Here is a 26311-nt window from a genome sequence, read left to right on the forward strand (position 1 = left end):
CTGGAAAGCTGTTGCTCAGCCTCATCTGCCCATGGCACTGCTCGCACAGAGGCACAGAGACTGGGGCTGCTTGCTTGTCTTGCCCCCTCAAACTTCAAACGTAGCTTTGTTAGTCCTTACTGGGCGCCTCCGGCAGCACTGCTCTGAAAATGCGTACGTCTGCAGATAGCTGGCAGGCAGAAAGAGCTAGCCTGGAAAGCTGTTGCTCAGCCTCATCTGCCCATGGCACTGCTCGCACAGAGGCACAGAGACTGGGGCTGCTTGCTTGTCTTGCCCCTTCAAACTTCCAACGTATCCTAGGTGGTACATGCCGGTTGCATCCGGCAGCGCTGCTCCGAAAATGCGTACGTCTGCAGATAGCTGGCAGGCAGAAAGAGCTAGCCTGGAAAGCTGTTACTCAGCCTCATCTGCCCATGGCACTGCTCGCACAGAGGCACAGAGACTGGGGCTGCTTGCTTGTCTTGCCCCCTCAAACTTCTAACGTAGCTTAGGTGATCTGTGCCGGGCGCCTCCGGCAGCGCTGCTCTGAAAATGCGAACGTCTGCAGATAGGTGGCAGGCAGAAAGAGCTAGCCTGGAAAGCTGTTGCTCAGCCTCATCTGCCCATGGCACTGCTCGCACAGAGGCACAGAGACTGAAGCTGCTTGCTTGTCTTGCAACCTCAAATTTCAAACGTATCCTAGGTGGTCCGTGACGGGTGCCTGCTGCAGCCCTGCTCCGAAAAGGCGAACGTCTGCAGATAGCTGGCAGGGATAAAGAGCTAGCCTGGAAAGCTGTTGCTCAGCCTCATCTGCCCATGGCACTGCTCGCACAGAGGCACAGAGACTGGGGCTGCTTGCTTGTCTTGCCACCTCAAACTTCAAACGTAGCTTAGGTGGTCTGTGCCGAGCGCCTCCGGCAGTGCTGCTCTGAAAATGTGAACGTCTGCAGATAGCTGGCAGCCAGAAAGAGCTAGCCTGGAAAGCTGTTGCTCAGCCTCATCTGCCCATGGCACTGCTCGCACAGAGGCACAGAGCCTGGGGCTGCTTGCTTGTCTTGCCACCTCAAACTTCAAACGTAGCTTAGGTGGTCTGTGCCGAGCGCCTCCGGCAGTGCTGCTCTGAAAATGCGAACGTCTGCAGATAGCTGGCAGCCAGAAAGAGCTAGCCTGGAAAGCTGTTGCTCAGCCTCATCTGCCCATGGCACTGCTCGCACAGAGGCACAGAGACTGGGGCTGCTTGCTTGTCTTGCCCCCTCAAACTTCAAACGTAGCTTAGGTGGTCTGTGTTGCGCGCCTCCGGCAGCACTGCTCTGGTAAAGGCGAACGTCTGCAGACAGCTGGCAGCCAGAAAGAGCTAGCCTGGAAAGCTGTTGCTCAGCCTCATCTGCCCATGGCACTGCTCGCACAGAGGCACAGAGACTGGGGCTGCTTGCTTGTCTTGCCCCCTCAAACTTCTAACGTAGCTTAGGTGGTCTGTGCCGGGCGCCTCCGGCAGCGCTGCTGTGAAAATGCGAACGTCTGCAGATAGCTGGCAGCCAGAAAGAGCTAGCCTGGAAAGCTGTTGCTCAACCTCATGGGCCCATGGCACTGCTCGCACAGAGGCACAGAGACTGGGGCTGCTTGCTTGTCTTGCCCCTTCAATCTTCCAACGTATCCTAGGTGGTCTGTTCCGGGCGCCTCCGGCACCGCTGCTCTGAAAATGCGAACGTCTGCAGATAGCTGGCAGCCAGAAAGAGCTAGCCTGGAAAGCTGTTGCTCAGCCTCATCTGCCCATGGCACTGCTCGCACAGAGGCACAGAGACTGGGGCTGCTTGCTTGTCTTGCCCCTTCAAACTTCCAAAGTATCCTAGGTGCTACATGCCGGTTGCATCCGGCAGCGCTGCTCCGAAAATGCGAACGTGTGCAGATAGCTGGCAGGCAGAAAGAGCTAGCCTGGAAAGCTGTTGCTCAGCCTCATCTGCCCATGGCACTGCTCGCACAGAGGCACAGAGACTGGGGCTGCTTGCTTGTCTTGCCCCCTCAAACTTCAAACGTAGCTTTGTTAGTCCTTACTGGGCGCCTCCGGCAGCGCTGCTCTGAAAATGCGTACGTCTGCAGATAGCTGGCAGCCAGAAAGAACTATCCTGGAAAGCTGTTGCTCAGCCTCATCTGCCCATGGCACTGCTCGCACAGAGGCACAGAGACTGAAGGTGCTTGCTTGTCTTGCAAACTCAAACTTCAAACGTATCCTAGGTGGTCCGTGACGGGTGCCTGCGGCAGCCCTGCTCCGAAAAGGCGAACGTCTGCAGATAGCTGGCAGGGATAAAGGGCTAGCCTGGAAAGCTGTTGCTCAGCCTCATCTGCCCATGGCACTGCTCGCACAGAGGCACAGAGACTGGGGCTGCTTGCTTGTCTTGCCACCTGAAACTTCAAACGTAACTTAGGTGGTCTGTGCCGAGCGCCTCCGGCAGTGCTGCTCTGAAAATGCGAACGTCTGCATTTAGCTGGCAGCCAGAAAGAGCTAGCCTGGAAAGCTGTTGCTCAGCCTCATCTGCCCATGGCACTGCTCGCACAGAGGCACAGAGACTGGGGCTGCTTGCTTGTCTTGCCCCCTCAAACTTTCACGTATCCTAGGTGGTCCGTGCCGGGCGCCTCCGGCAGCCCTGCTCCGAAAATGCGAACGTGTGCAGATAGCTGTCAGCCAGAAAGAGCTAGCCTGGAAAGCTGTTGCTCAGCCTCATCTGCCCATGGCACTGCTCGCACAGAGGCACAGAGACTGGGGCTGCTTGCTTGTCTTGCCCCTTCAAACTTCAAACGTAGCTTAGGTGGTCTGTGTTGCGCGCCTCCGGCAGCGCTGCTCTGGTAAAGGCGAACGTCTGCAGATAGCTGGCAGGCAGAAAGAGCTAGCCTGGAAAGCTGTTGCTCAGCCTCATCTGCCCATGGCACTGCTCGCACAGAGGCACAGAGACTGGGGCTGCTTGCTTGTCTTGCCCCCTCAAACTTCAAACGTAGCTTAGGTGGTCTGTGCCGGGCGCCTCCGGCAGCGCTGCTTTGAAAATGCGAACGTCTGCAGATAGCTGGCAGCCAGAAAGAGCTAGCCTGGAAAGCTGTTGCTCAACCTCATGGGCCCATGGCACTGCTCGCACAGAGGCACAGAGACTGGGGCTGCTTGCTTGTCTTGCCCCTTCATTCTTCCAACGTGTCCTAGGTGGTCTGTTCCGGGCGCCTCCGGCACCGCTGCTCTGAAAATGCGAACGTCTGCAGATAGCTGGCAGCCAGAAAGAGCTAGCCTGGAAAGCTGTTGCTCAGCCTCATCTGCCCATGGCACTGCTCGCACAGAGGCACAGAGACTGGGGCTGCTTGCTTGTCTTGCCCCTTCAAACTTCCAACGTATCCTAGGTGGTACATGCCGGTTGCATCCGGCAGCGCTGCTCCGAAAATGCGAACGTCTGCAGATAGCTGGCAGGCAGAAAGAGCTAGCCTGGAAAGCTGTTGCTCAGCCTCATCTGCCCATGGCACTGCTCGCACAGAGGCACAGAGACTGGGGCTGCTTGCTTGTCTTGCCCCCTCAAACTTCAAACGTATCCTAGGTGGTCCGTGCCGAGCGCCTCCGGCAGCGCTGCTCCGAAAATGCGAACGTCTGCAGATAGCTGGCAGGCAGAAAGAGCTAGCCTGGAAAGCTGTTGCTCAGCCTCATCTGCCCATGGCACTGCTCGCACAGAGGCACAGAGACTCGGGCTGCTTGCTTGTCTTGCCACCTCAAACTTCAAACGTATCTTAGGTGGTCTGTGTTGCGCGCCTCCGGCAGCGCTGCTCTGGTAAAGGCGAACGTCTGCAGATAGCTGGCAGGCAGAAAGAGCTAGCCTGGAAAGCTGTTGCTCAGCCTCATCTGCCCATGGCACTGCTCGCACAGAGGCACAGAGACTGGGGCTGCTTGCTTGTCTTGCCCCTTCAATCTTCCAATGTATCCTAGGTGGTCTGTTCCGGGCGCCTCCGGCACCGCTGCTCCGAAAAGGCGAAAGTCTGCAGATAGCTGGCAGCCATAAAGAGCTAGCCTGGAAAGCTGTTGCTCAGCCTCATCTGCCCATGGCACTGCTCGCACAGAGGCACAGAGACTGGGGCTGCTTGCTTGTCTTGCCACCTGAAACTTCAAACGTAGCTTAGGTGGTCTGTGCCGAGCGCCTCCGGCAGTGCTGCTCTGAAAATGCGAACGTCTGCAGATAGCTGGCAGGCAGAAAGAGCTAGCCTGGAAAGCTGTTGCTCAGCCTCATCTGCCCATGGCAGTGCTCGCACAGAGGCACAGAGACTGAAGCGGCTTGCTTGTCTTGCAAACTCAAACTTGAAACGTATCCTAGGTGGTCCGTGACGGGTGCCTGCGGCAGCCCTGCTCCGAAAAGGCGAACGTCTGCAGATAGCTGGCAGGGATAAAGGGCTAGCCTGGAAAGCTGTTGCTCAGCCTCATCTGCCCATGGCACTGCTCGCACAGAGGCACAGAGACTGGGGCTGCTTGCTTGTCTTGCCACCTGAAACTTCAAACGTAGCTTAGGTGGTCTGTGCCGAGCGCCTCCGGCACCGCTGCTCTGAAAATGCGAACGTCTGCAGATAGCTGGCAGCCAGAAAGAGCTAGCCTGGAAAGGTGTTGCTCAGCCTCATCTGCCCATGGCACTGCTCGCACAGAGGCACAGAGACTGGGGCTGCTTGCTTGTCTTGCCCCCTCAAACTTCAAACGTATCCTAGGTGGTCCGTGCCGGGCGCCTCCGGCAGCCCTGCTCCGAAAATGCGAACGTCTGCAGATAGCTGGCAGGCAGAAAGAGCTAGCCTGGAAAACTGTTGCTCAGCCTCATCTGCCCATGGCACTGCTCGCACAGAGGCACAGAGACTGGGGCTGCTTGCTTGTCTTGCCCCCTCAAACTTCAAACGTAGCTTAGGTGGTCTGTGCCGGGCGCCTCCGGCAGCGCTGCTCTGAAAATGCGAACGTCTGCAGATAGCTGGCAGCCAGAAAGAGCTAGCCTGGAAAGCTGTTGCTCAACCTCATGGGCCCATGGCACTGCTCGCACAGAGGCACGGAGACTGGGGCTGCTTGCTTGTTTTGCCCCTTCAGTCTTCCAACGTATCCTAGGTGGTCCATGGCGGGCGCGTCTGGCAGTCCTGCTCCGAAAAAGCGAACGTCTGCAGATAGCTGGCAGCCATAAAGAGCTAGCCTGGAAAGCTGTTGCTCAGCCTCATCTGCCCATGGAACTGCTCGCACAGAGGCACAGAGACTGGGGCTGCTTGCTTGTCTTGCCCCCTCAAACTTCAAACGTAGCTTAGGTGGTTTGTGTTGCGCGCCTCCGGCAGCGCTGCTCTGGTAAAGGCGAACGTCTGCAGATAGCTGGCAGCCAGAAAGAGCTAGCCTGGAAAGCTGTTGCTCAGCCTCATCTGCCCATGGCACTGCTCGCACAGAGGCACAGAGACTGGGGCTGCTTGCTTGTCTTGCCCCCTCAAACTTCAAACGTATCCTAGGAGGTCCGTTCCGGGCACGTCTTCTAGCGCTGTTCCGAAAAGGCGAAAGTCTGCAGATAGCTGGCAGCCAGAAAGAGCTAGCCTGGAAAGCTGTTGCTCAGCCTCATCTGCCCATGGCACTGCTCGCACAGAGGCACAGAGACTGAAGCTGCTTGCTTGTCTTGCCACCTGAAACTTCAAACGTATCCTAGGTGGTCCGTGACAGGTGCCTGCGGTATCCCTGCTCCGAAAAGGCGAACGTCTGCAGATAGCTGGCAGGGATAAAGAGCTAGCCTGGAAAGCTGTTGCTCAGCCTCATCTGCCCATGGCACTGCTCGCACAGAGGCACAGAGACTGGGGCTGCTTGCTTGTCTTGCCACCTCAAACTTCAAACGTAGCTTAGGTGGTCTGTGCCGAGCGCCTCCGGCAGTGCTGCTCTGAAAATGCGAACGTCTGCAGATAGCTGGCAGCCAGAAAGAGCTAGCCTGGAAAGCTGTTGCTCAGCCTCATCTGCCCATGGCACTGCTCGCACAGAGGCACAGAGACTGGGGCTGCTTGCTTTTCTTGCCCCCTCAAACTTCAAACGTATCCTAGGTGGTCCGTGCCGGGCGCCTCCGGCAGTGCTGCTCTGAAAATGCGAACGTCTGCAGATAGCTGTCAGCCAGAAAGAGCTAGCCTGGAAAGCTGTTGCTCAGCCTCATCTGCCCATGGCACTGCTCGCACAGAGGCACAGAGACTGGGGCTGCTTGCTTGTCTTGCCCCCTCAAACTTCAAACGTAGCTTAGGTGGCCTGTGTTGCGCGCCTCCGGCAGCACTGCTCTGGTAAAGGCGAACGTCTGCAAATAGCTGGCAGGCAGAAAGAGCTAGCCTGGAAAGCTGTTGCTCAGCCTCATCTGCCCATGGCACTGCTCGCACAGAGGCACAGAGACTGGGGCTGCTTGCTGGTCTTGCCCCCTCAAACTTCAAACGTAGCTTAGGTGGTCTGTGCCGGGCGCCTACGGCAGCGCTGCTCTGAAAATGCGAACGTCTGCAGATAGCTGGCAGGCAGAAAGAGCTAGCCTGGAAAGCTGTTGCTCAGCCTCATCTGCCCATGGCACTGCTCGCACAGAGGCACAGAGACTGGGGCTGCTTGCTTGTCTTGCCACCTCAAACTTCAAACGTAGCTTAGGTGGTCTGTGCCGGGCGCCTACGGCAGCGCTGCTCTGAAAATGCGAACGTCTGCAGATAGCTGGCAGCCAGAAAGAGCTAGCCTGGAAAGCTGTTGCTCAACCTCATGGGCCCATGGCACTGCTCGCACAGAGGCACAGAGACAGGGGCTGCTTGCTTGTCTTGCCCCTTCAATCTTCCAACGTATTATAGGTGGTCTGTTCCGGGCGCCTCCGGCACCGCTGCTCTGAAAATGCGAACGTCTGCAGATAGCTGGCAGCCAGAAAGAGCTAGCCTGGAAAGCTGTTGCTCAGCCTCATCTGCCCATGGCACTGCTCGCACAGAGGCACAGAGACTGGGGCTGCTTGCTTGTCTTGCCACCTCAAACTTCAAACGTATCCTAGGTGGTCCGTGACGGGTGCCTGCGGTAGCCCTGCTCCGAAAAGGCGAACGTCTGCAGATAGCTGGCAGGGATAAAGAGCTAGCTTGGAAAGCTGTTGCTCAGCCTCATCTGCCCATGGCACTGCTCGCACAGAGGCACAGAGACTGGGGCTGCTTGCTTGTCTTGCCCCCTCAAACTTCAAACGTAGCTTAGGTGGTCTGTGCCGGGCGCCTCCGGCAGCGCTGCTCTGAAAATGCGAACGTCTGCAGATAGCTGGCAGCCAGAAAGAGCTAGCCTGGAAAGCTGTTGCTCAACCTCATGGGCCCATGGCACTGCTCGCACAGAGGCACAGAGACTGGGGCTGCTTGCTTGTTTTGCCCCTTCAATCTTCCAACGTATCCTAGGTGGTCCATGGCGAGTGCGTCTGGCAGTCCTGCTCCTAAAAAGCGAACGTCTGCAGATAGCTGGCAGCCATAAAGAGCTAGCCTGGAAAGCTGTTGCTCAGCCTCATCTGCCCATGGCACTGCTCGCACAGAGGCACAGAGACTGGGGCTGCTTGCTTGTCTTGCCCCCTCAAACTTCAAAAGTATCCTAGGTGGTCCGTGATGGGTGCCTGCGGCAGCCCTGCTTTGAAAAGGCGAACGTCTGCAGATAGCTGGCAGGCAGAAAGAGCTAGCCTGGAAATCTGTTGCTCAGCCTCATCTGCCCATGGCACTGCTCGCACAGAGGCACAGAGACTGGGGCTGCTTGCTTGTCTTGCCACCTCAAACTTCAAACGTAGCTTAGGTGGTCTGTGTTGCGCGCCTCCGGCAGCGCTGCTCTGGTAAAGGCGAACGTCTGCAGATAGCTGGCAGCCAGAAAGAGCTAGCCTGGAAAGCTGTTGCTCAGCCTCATCTGCCCATGGCACTGCTCGCACAGAGGCACAGAGACTGGGGCTGCTTGCTTGTCTTGCCCCCTCAAACTTCAAACGTATCCTAGGAGGTCCGTTCCGGGCACGTCTTGTAGCGCTGTTCCGAAAAGGCGAAAGTCTGCAGATAGCTGGCAGCCAGAAAGAGCTAGCCTGGAAAGCTGTTGCTCAGCCTCATCTGCCCATGGCACTGCTCGCACAGAGGCACAGAGACTGAAGCTGCTTGCTTGTCTTGCAAACTCAAACTTCAAACGTATCCTAGGTGGTCCGTGACGGGTGCCTGCGGCAGCCCTGCTCCGAAAAGGCGAACGTCTGCAGATAGCTGGCAGGGATAAAGAGCTAGCCTGGAAAGCTGTTGCTCAGCCTCATCTGCCCATGGCACTGCTCGCACAGAGGCACAGAGACTGGGGCTGCTTGCTTGTCTTGCCACCTCAAACTTCAAACGTAGCTTAGGTGGTCTGTGCCGAGCGCCTCCGGCAGTGCTGCTCTGAAAATGCGAACGTCTGCAGATAGCTTGCAGCCAGAAAGAGCTAGCCTGGAAAGCTGTTGCTCAGCCTCATCTGCCCATGGCACTGCTCGCACAGAGGCACAGAGACTGGGGCTGCTTGCTTTTCTTGACCCCTCAAACTTCAAACGTATCCTAGGTGGTCCGTGCCGGGCGCCTCCGGCAGACCTGCTCTGAAAATGCGAACGTCTGCAGATAGCTGTCAGCCAGAAAGAGCTAGCCTGGAAAGCTGTTGCTCAGCCTCATCTGCCCATGGCACTGCTCGCACAGAGGCACAGAGACTGGGGCTGCTTGCTTGTCTTGCCCCCTCAAACTTCAAACGTAGCTTAGGTGGTCTGTGTTGCACGCCTCCGGCAGCGCTGCTCTGGTAAAGGCGAACGTCTGCAGATAGCTGGCAGGCAGAAAGAGCTAGCCTGGAAAGCTGTTGCTCAGCCTCATCTGCCCATGGCACTGCTCGCACAGAGGCACAGAGACTGGGGCTGCTTGCTTGTCTTGCCCCCTCAAACTTCAAACGTAGCTTAGGTGGTCTGTGCCGGGCGCCTCCGGCAGCGCTGCTCTGAAAATGCGAACGTCTGCAGATAGCTGGCAGCCAGAAAGAGCTAGCCTGGAAAGCTGTTGCTCAGCCTCATCTGCCCATGGCACTGCTCGCACAGAGGCACAGAGACTGGGGCTGCTTGCTTGTCTTGCCCCCTCAAACTTCAAACGTAGATTAGGTGGTCTGTGCCGGGCGCCTCCGGCAGCGCTGCTCTGAAAATGCGAACGTCTGCAGATAGCTGGCAGCCAGAAAGAGCTAGCCTGGAAAGCTGTTGCTCAACCTCATAGGCCCATGGCACTGCTCGCACAGAGGCACAGAGACTGGGGCTGCTTGCTTGTCTTGCCCCTTCAATCTTCCAACGTATCCTAGGTGGTCTGTTCCCGGCGCCTCCGGCACCGCTGCTCTGAAAATGCGAACGTCTGCAGATAGCTGGCAGCCAGAAAGAGCTAGCCTGGAAAGCTGTTGCTCAGCCTCATCTGCCCATGGCACTGCTCGCACAGAGGCACAGAGACTGAAGCTGCTTGCTTGTCTTGCCACCTCAAACTTCAAACGTATCCTAGGTGGTCCGTGACGGGTGCCTGCGGTAGCCCTGCTCCGAAAAGGAGAACGTCTGCAGATAGCTGGCAGGGATAAAGAGCTAGCTTGGAAAGCTGTTGCTCAGCCTCATCTGCCCATGGCACTGCTCGCACAGAGGCACAGAGACTGGGGCTGCTTGCTTGTCTTGCCCCCTCAAACTTCAAACGTAGCTTAGGTGGTCTGTGCCGGGCGCCTCCGGCAGTGCTGCTCTGAAAATGCGAACGTCTGCAGATAGCTGGCAGCCAGAAAGAGCTAGCCTGGAAAGCTGTTGCTCAGCCTCATCTGCCCATGGCACTGCTCGCACAGAGGCACAGAGACTGGGGCTGCTTGCTTGTCTTGCCACCTCAAACTTCAAAAGTATCCTAGGTGGTGCGTGACGGGTGCCTGCGGCAGCCCTGCTTTGAAAAGGCGAACGTCTGCAGATAGCTGGCAGGCAGAAAGAGCTAGCCTGGAAATCTGTTGCTCAGCCTCATCTGCTCATGGCACTGCTCGCACAGAGGCACAGAGACTGGGGCTGCTTGCTTGTCTTGCCACCTCAAACTTCAAACGTAGCTTAGGTGGTCCGTGCCGGGCGCCTCCGGCAGCCCTGCTCCAAAAAGGCGAACGTCTTCATTTAGATGGCAGCCATAAAGAGCTAGTCTGGAAAGCTGTTGCTCAGCCTCATCTGCCCATGGCACTGCTCGCACAGAGGCACAGAGACTGGGGCTGCTTGCTTGTCTTGCAACCTCAAACTTCAAACGTATCCTAGGTGGTCCGTGACGGGTGCCTCCGGAAGCCCTGCTCCGAAAAGGCGAACGTCTGCAGATAGATGTCAGCCAGAAAGAGCTAGCCTGGAAAGCTGTTGCTCAGCCTCATCTGCCCATGGCACTGCTCGCACAGAGGCACAGAGACTGGGGCTGCTTGCTTTTCTTGCCCCCTCAAACTTCAAACGTATCCTAGGTGGTCCGTGCCGGGCGCCTCCGGCAGCCCTGCTCCGAAAATGCGAACGTCTGCAGATAGCTGTCAGCCAGAAAGAGCTAGCCTGGAAAGCTGTTGCTCAGCCTCATCTGCCCATGGCACTGCTCGCACAGAGGCACAGAGACTGGGGCTGCTTGCTTGTCTTGCCCCCTCAAACTTCAAACGTAGCTTAGGTGGCCTGTGTTGCGCGCCTCCGGCAGCACTGCTCTGGTAAAGGCGAACGTCTGCAAATAGCTGGCAGGCAGAAAGAGCTAGCCTGGAAAGCTGTTGCTCAGCCTCATCTGCCCATGGCACTGCTCGCACAGAGGCACAGAGACTGGGGCTGCTTGCTGGTCTTGCCCCCTCAAACTTCAAACGTAGCTTAGGTGGTCTGTGCCGGGCGCCTCCGGCAGCGCTGCTCTGAAAATGCGAACGTCTGCAGATAGCTGGCAGGCAGAAAGAGCTAGCCTGGAAAGCTGTTGCTCAGCCTCATCTGCCCATGGCACTGCTCGCACAGAGGCACAGAGACTGGGGCTGCTTGCTTGTCTTGCCACCTCAAACTTCAAACGTAGCTTAGGTGGTCTGTGCCGGGCGCCTACGGCAGCGCTGCTCTGAAAATGCGAACGTCTGCAGATAGCTGGCAGCCAGAAAGAGCTAGCCTGGAAAGCTGTTGCTCAACCTCATGGGCCCATGGCACTGCTCGCACAGAGGCACAGAGACAGGGGCTGCTTGCTTGTCTTGCCCCTTCAATCTTCCAACGTATCATAGGTGGTCTGTTCCGGGCGCCTCCGGCACCGCTGCTCTGAAAATGCGAACGTCTGCAGATAGCTGGCAGCCAGAAAGAGCTAGCCTGGAAAGCTGTTGCTCAGCCTCATCTGCCCATGGCACTGCTCGCACAGAGGCACAGAGACTGGGGCTGCTTGCTTGTCTTGCCACCTCAAACTTCAAACGTATCCTAGGTGGTCCGTGACGGGTGCCTGCGGTAGCCCTGCTCCGAAAAGGCGAACGTCTGCAGATAGCTGGCAGGGATAAAGAGCTAGCTTGGAAAGCTGTTGCTCAGCCTCATCTGCCCATGGCACTGCTCGCACAGAGGCACAGAGACTGGGGCTGCTTGCTTGTCTTGCAACCTCAAACTTCAAACGTAGCTTAGGTGGTCTGTGCCGGGCGCCTCCGGCAGTGCTGCTCTGAAAATGCGAACGTCTGCAGATAGCTGGCAACCATAAAGAGCTAGCCTGGAAAGCTGTTTCTTAGCCTCATCTGCCCATGGCACTGCTCGCACAGAGGCACAGAGACTGGGGCTGCTTGCTTGTCTTGCCACCTCAAACATCAAACGTATCCTAGGTGGTCCGTGCCGGGCGCCTCCGGCAGCCCTGCTCCGAAAATGCGAACGTCTGCAGACAGCTGTCAGCCAGAAAGAGCTAGCCTGGAAAGCTGTTGCTCAGCCTCATCTGCCCATGGCACTGCTCGCACAGAGGCACAGAGACTGGGGCTGCTTGCTTGTCTTGCCCCCTCAAACTTCAAACGTAGCTTAGGTGGTCTGTGTTGCGCGCCTCCGGCAGCGCTGCTCTGGTAAAAGCGAACATCTGCAGATAGCTGGCATCCAGAAAGAGCTAGCCTGGAAAGCTGTTGCTCAGCCTCATCTGCCCATGGCACTGCTCGCACAGAGGCACAGAGACTGGGGCTGCTTGCTTGTCTTGCCCCCTCAAACTTCAAACGTAGCTTAGGTGGTCTGTGCCGGGCGCCTCCGGCAGCGCTGCTCTGAAAATGCGAACGTCTGCAGATAGCTGGCAGCCAGAAAGAGCTAGCCTGGAAAGCTGTTGCTCAGCCTCATGGGCCCATGGCACTGCTCGCACAGAGGCACAGAGACTGGGGCTGCTTGCTTGTTTTGCCCCTTCAATCTTCCAACGTATCCTAGGTGGTCCATGGCGGGTGCGTCTGGCAGTCCTGCTCCGAAAAAGCGAACGTCTGCAGATAGCTGGCAGCCATAAAGAGCTAGCCTGGAAAGCTGTTGCTCAGCCTCATCTGCCCATGGCACTGCTCGCACAGAGGCACAGAGACTGGGGCTGCTTGCTTGTCTTGCCCCCTCAAACTTCAAAAGTATCCTAGGTGGTCCGTGATGGGTGCCTGCGGCAGCCCTGCTTTGAAAAGGCGAACGTCTGCAGATAGCTGGCAGGCAGAAAGAGCTAGCCTGGAAATCTGTTGCTCAGCCTCATCTGCCCATGGCACTGCTCGCACAGAGGCACAGAGACTGGGGCTGCTTGCTTGTCTTGCCACCTCAAACTTCAAACGTAGCTTAGGTGGTCTGTGTTGCGCGCCTCCGGCAGCGCTGCTCTGGTAAAGGCGAACGTCTGCAGATAGCTGGCAGGCAGAAAGAGCTAGCCTGGAAAGCTGTTGCTCAGCCTCATCTGCCCATGGCACTGCTCGCACAGAGGCACAGAGACTGGGGCTGCTTGCTTGTCTTGCCCCCTCAAACTTCAAACGTATCCTAGGAGGTCCGTTCCGGGCACGTCTTGTAGCGCTGTTCCGAAAAGGCGAAAGTCTGCAGATAGCTGGCAGCCAGAAAGAGCTAGCCTGGAAAGCTGTTGCTCAGCCTCATCTGCCCATGGCACTGCTCGCACAGAGGCACAGAGACTGAAGCTGCTTGCTTGTCTTGCAAACTCAAACTTCAAACGTATCCTAGGTGGTCCGTGACGGGTGCCTGCGGCAGCCCTGCTCCGAAAAGGAGAACGTCTGCAGATAGCTGGCAGGGATAAAGAGCTAGCCTGGAAAGCTGTTGCTCAGCCTCATCTGCCCATGGCACTGCTCGCACAGAGGCACAGAGACTGGGGCTGCTTGCTTGTCTTGCCACCTCAAACTTCAAACGTAGCTTAGGTGGTCTGTGCCGAGCGCCTCCGGCAGTGCTGCTCTGAAAATGCGAACGTCTGCAGATAGCTTGCAGCCAGAAAGAGCTAGCCTGGAAAGCTGTTGCTCAGCCTCATCTGCCCATGGCACTGCTCGCACAGAGGCACAGAGACTGGGGCTGCTTGCTTTTCTTGACCCCTCAAACTTCAAACGTATCCTAGGTGGTCCGTGCCGGGCGCCTCCGGCAGACCTGCTCTGAAAATGCGAACGTCTGCAGATAGCTGTCAGCCAGAAAGAGCTAGCCTGGAAAGCTGTTGCTCAGCCTCATCTGCCCATGGCACTGCTCGCACAGAGGCACAGAGACTGGGGCTGCTTGCTTGTCTTGCCCCCTCAAACTTCAAACGTAGCTTAGGTGGTCTGTGTTGCACGCCTCCGGCAGCGCTGCTCTGGTAAAGGCGAACGTCTGCAGATAGCTGGCAGGCAGAAAGAGCTAGCCTGGAAAGCTGTTGCTCAGCCTCATCTGCCCATGGCACTGCTCGCACAGAGGCACAGAGACTGGGGCTGCTTGCTTGTCTTGCCCCCTCAAACTTCAAACGTAGCTTAGGTGGTCTGTGCCGGGCGCCTCCGGCAGCGCTGCTCTGAAAATGCGAACGTCTGCAGATAGCTGGCAGCCAGAAAGAGCTAGCCTGGAAAGCTGTTGCTCAGCCTCATCTGCCCATGGCACTGCTCGCACAGAGGCACAGAGACTGGGGCTGCTTGCTTGTCTTGCCCCCTCAAACTTCAAACGTAGATTAGGTGGTCTGTGCCGGGCGCCTCCGGCAGCGCTGCTCTGAAAATGCGAACGTCTGCAGATAGCTGGCAGCCAGAAAGAGCTAGCCTGGAAAGCTGTTGCTCAACCTCATAGGCCCATGGCACTGCTCGCACAGAGGCACAGAGACTGGGGCTGCTTGCTTGTCTTGCCCCTTCAATCTTCCAACGTATCCTAGGTGGTCTGTTCCCGGCGCCTCCGGCACCGCTGCTCTGAAAATGCGAACGTCTGCAGATAGCTGGCAGCCAGAAAGAGCTAGCCTGGAAAGCTGTTGCTCAGCCTCATCTGCCCATGGCACTGCTCGCACAGAGGCACAGAGACTGAAGCTGCTTGCTTGTCTTGCCACCTCAAACTTCAAACGTATCCTAGGTGGTCCGTGACGGGTGCCTGCGGTAGCCCTGCTCCGAAAAGGAGAACGTCTGCAGATAGCTGGCAGGGATAAAGAGCTAGCTTGGAAAGCTGTTGCTCAGCCTCATCTGCCCATGGCACTGCTCGCACAGAGGCACAGAGACTGGGGCTGCTTGCTTGTCTTGCCCCCTCAAACTTCAAACGTAGCTTAGGTGGTCTGTGCCGGGCGCCTCCGGCAGTGCTGCTCTGAAAATGCGAACGTCTGCAGATAGCTGGCAGCCATAAAGAGCTAGCCTGGAAAGCTGTTGCTCAGCCTCATCTGCCCATGGCACTGCTCGCACAGAGGCATAGAGACTGGGGCTGCTTGCTTGTCTTGCCACCTCAAACTTCAAAAGTATCCTAGGTGGTGCGTGACGGGTGCCTGCGGCAGCCCTGCTTTGAAAAGGCGAACGTCTGCAGATAGCTGGCAGGCAGAAAGAGCTAGCCTGGAAATCTGTTGCTCAGCCTCATCTGCTCATGGCACTGCTCGCACAGAGGCACAGAGACTGGGGCTGCTTGCTTGTCTTGCCACCTCAAACTTCAAACGTAGCTTAGGTGGTCCGTGCCGGGCGCCTCCGGCAGCCCTGCTCCAAAAAGGCGAACGTCTTCATTTAGATGGCAGCCATAAAGAGCTAGTCTGGAAAGCTGTTGCTCAGCCTCATCTGCCCATGGCACTGCTCGCACAGAGGCACAGAGACTGGGGCTGCTTGCTTGTCTTGCAACCTCAAACTTCAAACGTATCCTAGGTGGTCCGTGACGGGTGCCTCCGGAAGCCCTGCTCCGAAAAGGCGAACGTCTGCAGATAGATGTCAGCCAGAAAGAGCTAGCCTGGAAAGCTGTTGCTCAGCCTCATCTGCCCATGGCACTGCTCACACAGAGGCACAGAGACTGGGGCTGCTTGCTTGTCTTGCCACCTCGAACTTCAAACGTAGCTTAGATGGTCCGTGCCGGGCGCCTCCGGCAGCCCTGCTCCAAAAAGGCGAACGTCTGCATTTAGCTGGCAGGCAGAAAGAGCTAGCCTGGAAAGCTGTTGCTCAGCCTCATCTGCCCATGGCACTGCTCGCACAGAGGCACAGAGACTGGGGCTGCTTGCTTGTCTTGCAACCTCAAACTTCAAACGTAGCTTAGGTGGTCCGTGCCGGGCGCCTCCGGCAGCGCTGCTCTGAAAATGCGAACGTCTGCAGATAGCTGGCAGGCAGAAAGAGCTAGCCTGGAAAGCTGTTACTCAGCCTCATCTGCCCATGGCACTGCTCGCACAGAGGCACAGAGACTGGGGCTGCTTGCTTGTCTTGCCCCCTCAAACTTCAAACGTAGCTTAAATGGTCTGTGCCGGGCGCCTCCGGCAGTGCTGCTCTGAAAATGCGAACGTCTGCAGATAGCTGGCAGCCAGAAAGAGCTAGCCTGGAAAGCTGTTGCTCAGCCTCATGGGCCCATGGCACTGCTCGCACAGAGGCACAGAGACTGGGGCTGCTTGCTTGTCTTGCCACCTCAAACTTCAAACATAGCTTAGGTGGTCTGTGCCGGGCGCCTCCGGCAGCGCTGCTCTGAAAATATGAACGTCTGCAGATAGCTGGCAGCCAGAAAGAGCTAGCCTGGAAAGCTGTTGCTCAGCCTCATGGGCCCATGGCACTGCTCGCACAGAGGCACAGAGACTGGGGCTGCTTGCTTGTCTTGCCACCTCAAACTTCAAACGTATCCTAGGAGGTCCATTCCGGGCGCGTCTTGCAGCGCTGGTCCGAAAAGGCGAACGTCTGCAGATAGCTGGCAGGGAGAAAGAGCTAGCCTGGAAAGCTGTTGCTCAGCCTCATCTGCCCATGGCACTGCTCGCACAGAGGCACAGAGACTGGGGCTGCTTGCTTGTCTTGCAACCTCAAACTTCAAACGTATCCTAGGTGGTCCGTGCCGGGCGCCTCCGGCAGCGCTGCTCTGAAAATGCGAACTTCTGCAGATAGCTGGCAGGCAGAAAGAGCTAGCCTGGAAAGCTGTTGCTCAGCCTCATGGGCCCATGGCACTGCTCGCACAGAGGCACAGAGACTGGGGCTGCTTGCTTGTCTTGCCCCCTCAAACTTCAAACGTAGCTTTGGTGGTCCATACTGGGCGCCTCCGGCACCGCTGCTCTGAAAATGCGAACGTCTGCAGATAGCTGGCAGGGAGAAAGAGCTAGCCTGGAAAGCTGTTGCTCAGCCTCATGGGCCCATGGCACTGCTCGCACAGAGGCACAGAGACTGGGGCTGCTTGCTTGTCTTGCCACCTCAAACTTCAAACGTAGATTAGGTGGTCCGTGCCGGGCGCCTCCGGCAGCGCTGCTCTGAAAATGCGAACTTCTGCAGATAGTTCGCAGCCAGAAAAAGCTAGACTGGAAAGCTGTTGCTCAGCCTCATCTGCCCATGGCACTGCTCGCACAGAGGCACAGAGACTGAAACCGCTTGCTTGTCTTGCCACGTCGAACTTCCAACGTATCTTAGGTGGTCTGTGTCGGGCGCCTCCGGCAGTGCTGCTCTGAAAATGCGAACGTCTGCAGATAGCTGGCAGCCAGAAAGAGCTAGCCTGGAAAGCTGTTGCTCAGCCTCATCTGCCCATGGCACTGCTCGCACAGAGGCACAGAGACTGGGGCTGCTTGCTTGTCTTGCAACCTCAAACTTCAAACGTAGCTTAGGTGGTCCGTGCCGGGCGCCTCCGGCAGCCCTGCTTCGAAAATGCGAATGTTTGCAGAGAGCTGGCAGCCAGAAAGAGCTAGCCTGCAATGCTGTTGCTCAGCCTCATCTGCCCATGGCACTGCTCGCACAGAGGCACAGAGACTGGGGCTGCTTGCTTGTCTTGCCACCTCAAACTTCAAACGTAGCTTAGGTGGTCCGTACTGGGCGCCTCCGGCAGCGCTGCTCCGAAAATGCGAACGTGTGCACATAGCTGGCAGCCCGAAAGAGCTAGCCTGGAAAGCTGTTGCTCAGCCTCATCTGCCCATGGCACTGCTCGCACAGAGGCACAGAGACTGGGGCTGCTTGCTTGTCTTGCCACCTCAAACTTCAAACGTAGCTTAGGTGGTCCGTGCCGTGAGCCTCCGGCAGCGCTGCTCTGAAAATGCGAACTTCTGCATATAGTTCGCAGCCAGAAAGAGCTAGACTGGAAAGCTGTTGCTCAGCCTCATCTGCCCATGGCACTGCTCGCACAGAGGCACAGAGACTGGGGCTGCTTGCTTGTCTTGCCACCTCGAACTTCAAACGTAGCTTTGTCAGTCCTTACTGGGCGCCTCCGGCAGCGCTGCTCCGAAAATGCGAACGTCTGCAGATAGCTGGCAGCCAGAAAGAACCAGCCTGGAAAGCTGTTGCTCAGCCTCATCTGCCCATGGCACTGCTCGCACAGAGGCACAGAGACTGGGGCTGCTTGCTTGTCTTGCCCCCTCAAACTTCAAACGTAGCTTTGGTGGTCCATACTGGGCGCGTACGGCAGTGCTGCTCCGAAAATGCGAACGTCTGCAGATAGCTGGCAGGCAGAAAGAGCTAGCCTGGAAAGCTGTTGCTCAGCCTCATCTGCCCATGGCACTGCTCGCACAGAGGCACAGAGACTGAAGCTGCTTGCTTGTCTTGCCACGTCGAACTTCAAACGTAGCTTAGGTGGTCTGTGTCGGGCGCCTCCGGTAGCCCTGCTCTGAAAATGGAAACGTCTGCAGATAATTCGCAGCCGAAAGAGCTAGCCTGGAAAGCTGTTGCTCAGCCTCATCTGCCCATGGCACTGCTCGCACAGAGGCACAGAGACTGGGGCTGCTTGCTTGTCTTGCAACCTCAAACTTCTAACGTAGCTTAGGTGGTCTGTTCCGGGCGCCTCCGGCAGCGCTGCTCTGAAAATGCGAACGTCTGCAGATAGCTGGCAGCCAGAAAGAGCTAGCCTGGAAAGCTGTTGCTCAGCCTCATCTGCCCATGGCACTGCTCGCACAGAGGCACAGAGACTGGGGCTGCTTGCTTGTCTTGCCACCTCAAACTTCAAACGTAGCTTTGGTGGTCCATACTGAGCGCCTACGGCAGCGCTGCTCCGAAAATGCGAACGTCTGCAGATAGCTGGCAGGCAGAAAGAGCTAGCCTGGAAAGCTGTTGCTCAGCCTCATCTGCCCATGGCACTGCTCGCACAGAGGCACAGAGACTGAAACCGCTTGCTTGTCTTGCCACGTCGAACTTCAAACGTAGCTTAGGTGGTCTGTGTCGGGCGCCTCCGGCAGTGCTGCTCTGAAAATGCGAACGTCTGCAGATAGCTGGCAGCCAGAAAGAGCTAGCCTGGAAAGCTGTTGCTCAGCCTCATCTGCCCATGGCACTGCTCGCACAGAGGCACAGAGACTGGGGCTGCTTGCTTGTCTTGCCCCCTCAAACTTCAAACGTAGCTTTGGTGGTCCATACTGGGCGCCTCCGGCAGCGCTGCTCTGAAAATGCGAACGTCTGCAGATAGCTGGCAGCCAGAAAGAGCTAGCCTGGAAAGCTGTTGCTCAGCCTCATGGGCCCATGGCACTGCTCGCACAGAGGCACAGAGACTGGGGCTGCTTGCTTGTCTTGCAACCTCAAACTTCAAACGTAGCTTTGGTGGTCCATACTGGGCGCCTCCGGCAGCGCTGCTCTGAAAAGGCGAACTTCTGCAGATAGCTGGCAGGCAGAAAGAGCTAGCCTGGAAAGCTGTTGCTCAGCCTCATGGGCCCATGGCACTGCTCGCACTGAGGCACAGAGACTGGGGCTGCTTGCTTGTCTTGCCTCTTCAAGCTTCCAACGTATCCTAGGTGGTCTGTGCCGAGCGCCTCCGGCAGCCCTGCTCTGAAAATGCGAACGTCTGCAGATAGCTCGCAGCCAGAAAGAGCTAGCCTGGAAAGCTGTTGCTCAGCCTCATCTGCCCATGGCACTGCTCGCACAGAGGCACAGAGACTGGGGCTGCTTGCTTGTCTTGCCCCCTCTAACTTCCAACGTATCCTAGGTGGTCCATTCCGGGCGCGTCTTGCAGTCCTGCTCCGAAAAGGCGAACGTCTGCAGATAGCTGGCAGCCAGAAAGAGCTAGCCTGGAAAGCTGTTGCTCAGCCTCATCTGCCCATGGCACTGCTCGCACAGAGGCACAGAGACTGGGGCTGCTTGCTTGTCTTGCCCCCTCAAACTTCAAACGTATCTTAGGTGGTCTGTTCCAGGCGCCTCCGGCAGCGCTGCTCTGAAAATGTGAATGTCTGCAGATAGCTGGCAGCCATAAAGAGCTAGCCTGGAAAGCTGTTGCTCAGCCTCATCTGCCCATGGCACTGCTCGCACAGAGGCACAGAGACTGGGGCTGCTTGCTTGTCTTGCAACCTCAAACTTCAAACGTATCCTAGGTGGTCCGTGACGGGTGCCTCCGGCAGCGCTGCTCCGAAAAGGCGAACGTGTGCAGATAGCTGGCAGGCAGAAAGAGTTAGCCTGGAAAGCTGTTGCTCAGCCTCATCTGCCCATGGCACTGCTCGCACAGAGGCACAGAGACTGGGGCTGCTTGCTTGTCTTGCCCCCTCAAACTTCAAACGCAGCTTTGGTGGTCCATACTGGGCGCCTCCGGCAGCGCTGCTCTGAAAATGCGAACGTCTGCAGATAGCTGGCAGCCAGAAAGAGCTAGCCTGGAAAGCTGTTGCTCAGCCTCATCTGCCCATGGCACTGCTCGCACAGAGGCACAGAGACTGGGGCTGCTTGCTTGTCTTGCCCCCTCAAACTTCAAACGTAGCTTAGGTGGTCTGTGCCGGGCGCTTCCGGCAGTGCTGTTCCGAAAATGCGAACGTCTGCAGATAGCTGGCAGGCAGAAAGAACTAGCCTGGAAAGCTGTTGCTCAGCCTCATCTGCCCATGGCACTGCTCGCACAGAGGCACAGAGACTGGGGCTGCTTGCTTGTCTTGCCTCTTCAAGCTTCCAACGTATCCTAGGTGGTACATGTCTGGTGCATCCGGCACCCCTGCTCCGAAAAGGTGAACGTCTGCAGATAGCTGGCAGCCAGAAAGAGCTAGCCTGGAAAGCTGTTGCTCAGCCTCATCTGCCCATGGCACTGCTCGCACAGAGGCACAGAGACTGGGGCTGCTTGCTTGTCTTGCAACCTCAAACTTCCAACGTATCCTAGGTGGTCCATTCCGGGCGCGTCTTGCAGTCCAGCTCCGAAAAGGCGAACGTCTGCAGATAGCTGGCAGCCAGAAAGAGCTAGCCTGGAAAGCTGTTGCTCAGCCTCATCTGCCCATGGCACTGCTCGCACAGAGGCACAGAGACTGGGGCTGCTTGCTTGTCTTGCCCCCTCAAACTTCAAACGTATCTTAGGTGGTCTGTTCCAGGCGCCTCCGGCAGCGCTGCTCTGAAAATGTGAATGTCTGCAGATAGCTGGCAGCCATAAAGAGCTAGCCTGGAAAGCTGTTGCTCAGCCTCATCTGCCCATGGCACTGCTCGCACAGAGGCACAGAGACTGGGGCTGCTTGCTTGTCTTGCAACCTCAAAATTCAAACGTATCCTAGGTGGTCCGTGACGGGTGCCTCCGGCAGCGCTGCTCCGAAAAGGCGAACGTGTGCAGATAGCTGGCAGGCAGAAAGAGCTAGCCTGGAAAGCTGTTGCTCAGCGTCATCTGCCCATGGCACTGCTCGCACAGAGGCACAGAGACTGGGGCTGCTTGCTTGTCTTGCCCCCTCAAACTTCAAACGCAGCTTTGGTGGTCCATACTGGGCGCCTCCGGCAGCGCTGCTCTGAAAATGCGAACGTCTGCAGATAGCTGGCAGGCAGAAAGAGCTAGCCTGGAAAGCTGTTGCTCAGCCTCATCTGCCCATGGCACTGCTCGCACAGAGGCACAGAGACTGGGGCTGCTTGCTTGTCTTGCCCCCTCAAACTTCAAACGTAGCTTAGGTGGTCTGTGCCGGGCGCTTCCGGCAGTGCTGTTCCGAAAATGCGAACGTCTGCAGATAGCTGGCAGGCAGAAAGAGCTAGCCTGGAAAGCTGTTGCTCAGCCTCATCTGCCCATGGCACTGCTCGCACAGAGGCACAGAGACTGGGGCTGCTTGCTTGTCTTGCCCCCTCAAACTTCAAACGTAGCTTAGGTGGTCTGTTCCAGGCGCCTCCGGCAGCGCTGCTCTGAAAATGTGAACGTCTGCAGATAGCTGGCAGGCAGAAAGAGCTAGCCTGGAAAGCTGTTGCTCAGCCTCATCTGCCCATGGCACTGCTCGCACAGAGGCACAGAGACTGGGGCTGCTTGCTTGTCTTGCCCCCTCAAACTTCAAACGTATCCTAGGTGGTCCGTGACGGGTGCCTCCGGCAGCGCTGCTCCGAAAAGGCGAACGTGTGCAGATAGCTGGCAGCCAGAAAGAGCTAGCCTGGAAAGCTGTTGCTCAGCCTCATCTGCCCATGGCACTGCTCGCACAGAGGCACAGAGACTGGGGCTGCTTGCTTGTCTTGCCCCCTCAAACTTCAAACGTAGCTTTGGTGGTCCATACTGGGCGCCTACGGCAGCGCTGCTCTGAAAATGCAAACGTCTGCAGATAGCTGGCAGCCAGAAAGAGCTAGCCTGGAAAGCTGTTGCTCAGCCTCATCTGCCCATGGCACTGCTCGCACAGAGGCACAGAGACTGGGGCTGCTTGCTTGTCTTGCCACCTCGAACTTCAAACGTAGCTTAGGTGGTCTTTGTCGGGCGACTCTGGAAGTCCTGCTTTGAAAAGGCGAACGTCTGCAGATAGCTGGCAGCCAGAAAGAGCTAGCCTGGAAAGCTGTTGCTCAGCCTCATGGGCCCATGGCACTGCTCGCACAGAGGCACAGAGACTGGGGCTGCTTGCTTGTCTTGCCCCCTCAAACTTCAAACGTAGCTTAGGTGGTCTGTGCCGGGCGCTTCCGGCAGTGCTGTTCCGAAAATGCGAACGTCTGCAGATAGCTGTCAGCCAGAAAGAGCTAGCCTGGAAAGCTGTTGCTCAGCCTCATCTGCCCATGGCACTGCTCGCACAGAGGCACAGAGACTGGGGCTGCTTGCTTGTCTTGCAACCTCAAACTTCAAACGTATCCTAGGTGGTCCGTGACGGGTGCCTCCGGCAGCGCTGCTCTGAAAAGGCGAACGTGTGCAGATAGCTGGCAGCCAGAAAGAGCTAGCCTGGAAAGCTGTTGCTCAGCCTCATTTGCCCATGGCATTGCTCGCACAGAGGCACAGAGACTGGGGCTGCTTGCTTGTCTTGCCCCCTCAAACTTCCAACGTATCTTAGGTGGTCTGTGCCGGGCGCCTCCGGCAGCTCTGCTCTGAAAATGCAAACGTCTGCAGATAGCTGGCAGCCAGAAAGAGCTAGCCTGGAAAGCTGTTGCTCAGCCTCATCTGCCCATGGCACTGCTCGCACAGAGGCACAGAGACTGGGGCTGCTTGCTTGTCTTGCCCCCTCAAACTTCAAACGTATCCTAGGTGGTCCGTGCCGGGCGCCTCTGGCAGCCCTGCTCCGAAAAGGCGAACGTCTGCAGATAGCTGGCAGCCAGAAAGAGCTAGCCTGGAAAGCTGTTGCTCAGCCTCATCTGCCCATGGCACTGCTCGCACAGAGGCACAGAGACTGGGGCTGCTTGCTTGTCTTGCCCCCTCAAACTTCAAACGTAGCTTTGTTAGTCCTTACTGGGCGCCTCCAGCAGCGCTGCTCTGAAAATGCGTACGTCTGCAGATAGCTGGCAGCCAGAAAGAACTAGCCTGGAAAGCTGTTGCTCAGCCTCATCTGCCCATGGCACTGCTCGCACAGAGGCACAGAGACTGGCGCTGCTTGCTTGTCTTGCCCCTCCAAACTTCCAACGTATCCTAGGTGGTACATGCCGGTTGCATTCGGCAGCGCTGCTCCGAAAATGCGAACGTCTGCAGATAGCTGGCAGGCAGAAAGAGCTAGCCTGGAAAGCTGTTGCTCAGCCTCATGTGCCCATGGCACTGCTCGCACAGAGGCACAGAGACTGGGGCTGCTTGCTTGTCTTGCCACCTCAAACTTCAAACGTAGCTTAGGTGGTCTGTGCCGAGCGCCTCCGGCAGTGCTGCTCTGAAAATGCGAACGTCTGCAGATAGCTGGCAGGGAGAAAGAGCTAGCCTGGAAAGCTGTTGCTCAGCCTCATCTGCCCATGGCACTGCTCGCACAGAGGCACAGAGACTGGGGCTGCTTGCTTGTCTTGCCCCCTCAAACTTCAAACGTAGCTTAGGTGGTCTGTGTTGCGCGCCTCCGGCAGCGCTGCTCTGGTAAAGGCGAACGTCTGCAGATAGCTGGCAGGCAGAAAGAGCTAGCCTGGAAAGCTGTTGCTCAGCCTCATCTGCCCATGGCACTGCTCGCACAGAGGCACAGAGACTGGGGCTGCTTGCTTGTCTTGCCCCCTCAAACTTCAAACGTAGCTTAGGTGGTCTGTGCCGGGCGCTTCCGGCAGTGCTATTCCGAAAATGCGAACGTCTGCAGATAGCTGGCAGCCAGAAAGAGCTAGCCTGGAAAGCTGTTGCTCAGCCTCATCTGCCCATGGCACTGCTCGCACAGAGGCACAGAGACTGGGGCTGCTTGCTTGTCTTGCCTCTTCAAGCTTCCAACGTATCCTAGGTGGTACATGCCGGGTGCATCCGGCAGCCCTGCTCCGAAAAGGCGAATGTCTGCATATAGCTGGCAGGCAGAAAGAGCTAGCCTGGAAAACTGTTGCTCAGCCTCATCTGCCCATGGCACTGCTCGCACAGAGGCACAGAGACTGGGGCTGCTTGCTTGTCTTGCCACCTCAAACTTCAAACATAGCTTTGGTGGTCTGTGCCGGGCGCCTCCGGCAGCGCTGCTCCGAAAATGCGAACGTCTGCAGATAGCTGGCAGGGAGAAAGAGCTAGCCTGGAAAGCTGTTGCTCAGCCTCATCTGCCCATGGCACTGCTCGCACAGAGGCACAGAGACTGGGGCTGCTTGCTTGTCTTGCCCCCTCAAACTTCAAACGTATCCTAGGTGGTCCGTGACGGGTGCCTCCATCAGCGCTACTCTGAAAAGGCGAACGTGTGCAGATAGCTGGCAGCCAGAAAGAGCTAGCCTGGAAAGCTGTTGCTCAGCCTCATCTGCCCATGGCACTGCTCGCACAGAGGCACAGAGACTGGGGCTGCTTGCTTGTCTTGCCCCCTCAAACTTCAAACGTATCTTAGGTGGTCTGTGCCAGGCGACTCCGGCAGCGCTGCTGTGAAAATGCGAACGTCTGCAGATAGCTGGCAGCCAGAAAGAGCTAGCCTGGAAAGCTGTTGCTCAGCCTCATCTGCCCATGGCACTGCTCGCACAGAGGCACATAGCCTGGGGCTGCTTCCTGGTGTTGCCCCCTCGAACTTCAAAAGTATCCTAGGCGGTCCGTGCCGGGCGCCTCCGGCAGCCCTGCTCTGAAAATGCGAACGTCTGCAGATAGCTGGCAGGCAGAAAGAGCTAGCCTGGAAAGCTGTTGCTCAGCCTCATCTGCCCATGGCACTGCTCGCACAGAGGCACAGAGACTGGGGCTGCTTGCTTGTCTTGCCACCTCAAACTTCAAACGTAGCTTTGTTAGTCCTTACTGGGCGCCTCCGGCAGCGCTGCTCTGAAAATGCGTACGTCTGCAGATAGCTGGCAGCCAGAAAGAACTAGCCTGGAAAGCTGTTGCTCAGCCTCATCTGCCCATGGCACTGCTCGCACAGAGGCACAGAGACTGGGGCTGCTTGCTTGTCTTGCCCCTTCAAACTTCCAACGTATCCTAGGTGGTACATGCCGGTTGCATCCGGCAGCGCTGCTCCGAAAATGCGAACGTCTGCAGATAGCTGGCAGGCAGAAAGAGCTAGCCTGGAAAGCTGTTGCTCAGCCTCATCTGCCCATGGCACTGCTCGCACAGAGGCACAGAGACTGGGGCTGCTTGCTTGTCTTGCCCCTTCAATCTTCCAACGTAGCTTAGGTGATCTGTGCCGGGCGCCTTCGGCAGCGCTGCTCTGAAAATGCGAACGTCTGCAGATAGCTGGCAGGGAGAAAGAGCTAGCCTGGAAAGCTGTTGCTCAGCCTCATCTGCCCATGGCACTGCTCGCACAGAGGCACAGAGACTGGGGCTGCTTGCTTGTCTTGCAACCTCAAACTTCAAACGTATCCTAGGTGGTCCGTGACGGGTGCCTGCGGCAGCCCTGCTCCGAAAAGGCGAACGTCTGCAGATAGCTGGCAGGGATAAAGAGCTAGCCTGGAAAGCTGTTGCTCAGCCTCATCTGCCCATGGCACTGCTCGCACAGAGGCACAGAGACTGGGGCTGCTTGCTTGTCTTGCCACCTCAAACTTCAAACGTAGCTTAGGTGGTCTGTGCCGAGCGCCTCCGGCAGCCCTGCTCTGAAAATGCGAACGTCTGCAGATAGCTCGCAGCCAGAAAGAGCTAGCCTGGAAAGCTGTTGCTCAGCCTCATCTGCCCATGGCACTGCTCGCACAGAGGCACAGAGACTGGGGCTGCTTGCTTGTCTTGCCCCCTCAAACTTCAAACGTAGCTTAGGTGGTCTGTGTTGCGCGCCTCCGGCAGCGCTGCTCTGGTAAAGGCGAACGTCTGCAGATAGCTGGCAGGCAGAAAGAGCTAGCCTGGAAAGCTGTTGCTCAGCCTCATCTGCCCATGGCACTGCTCGCACAGAGGCACAGAGACTGGGGCTGCTTGCTTGTCTTGCCCCCTCAAACTTCAAACGTAGCTTAGGTGGTCTGTGCCGGGCGCTTCCGGCAGTGCTATTCCGAAAATGCGAACGTCTGCAGATAGCTGGCAGCCAGAAAGAGCTAGCCTGGAAAGCTGTTGCTCAGCCTCATCTGCCCATGGCACTGCTCGCACAGAGGCACAGAGACTGGGGCTGCTTGCTTGTCTTGCCACCTCAAACTTCAAACATAGCTTTGGTGGTCTGTGCCGGGCGCCTCCGG

This window comes from Opisthocomus hoazin, chromosome 32, assembly GCF_030867145.1.
Source record: "Opisthocomus hoazin isolate bOpiHoa1 chromosome 32, bOpiHoa1.hap1, whole genome shotgun sequence".
Lineage (NCBI taxonomy): Eukaryota > Metazoa > Chordata > Aves > Opisthocomiformes > Opisthocomidae > Opisthocomus > Opisthocomus hoazin.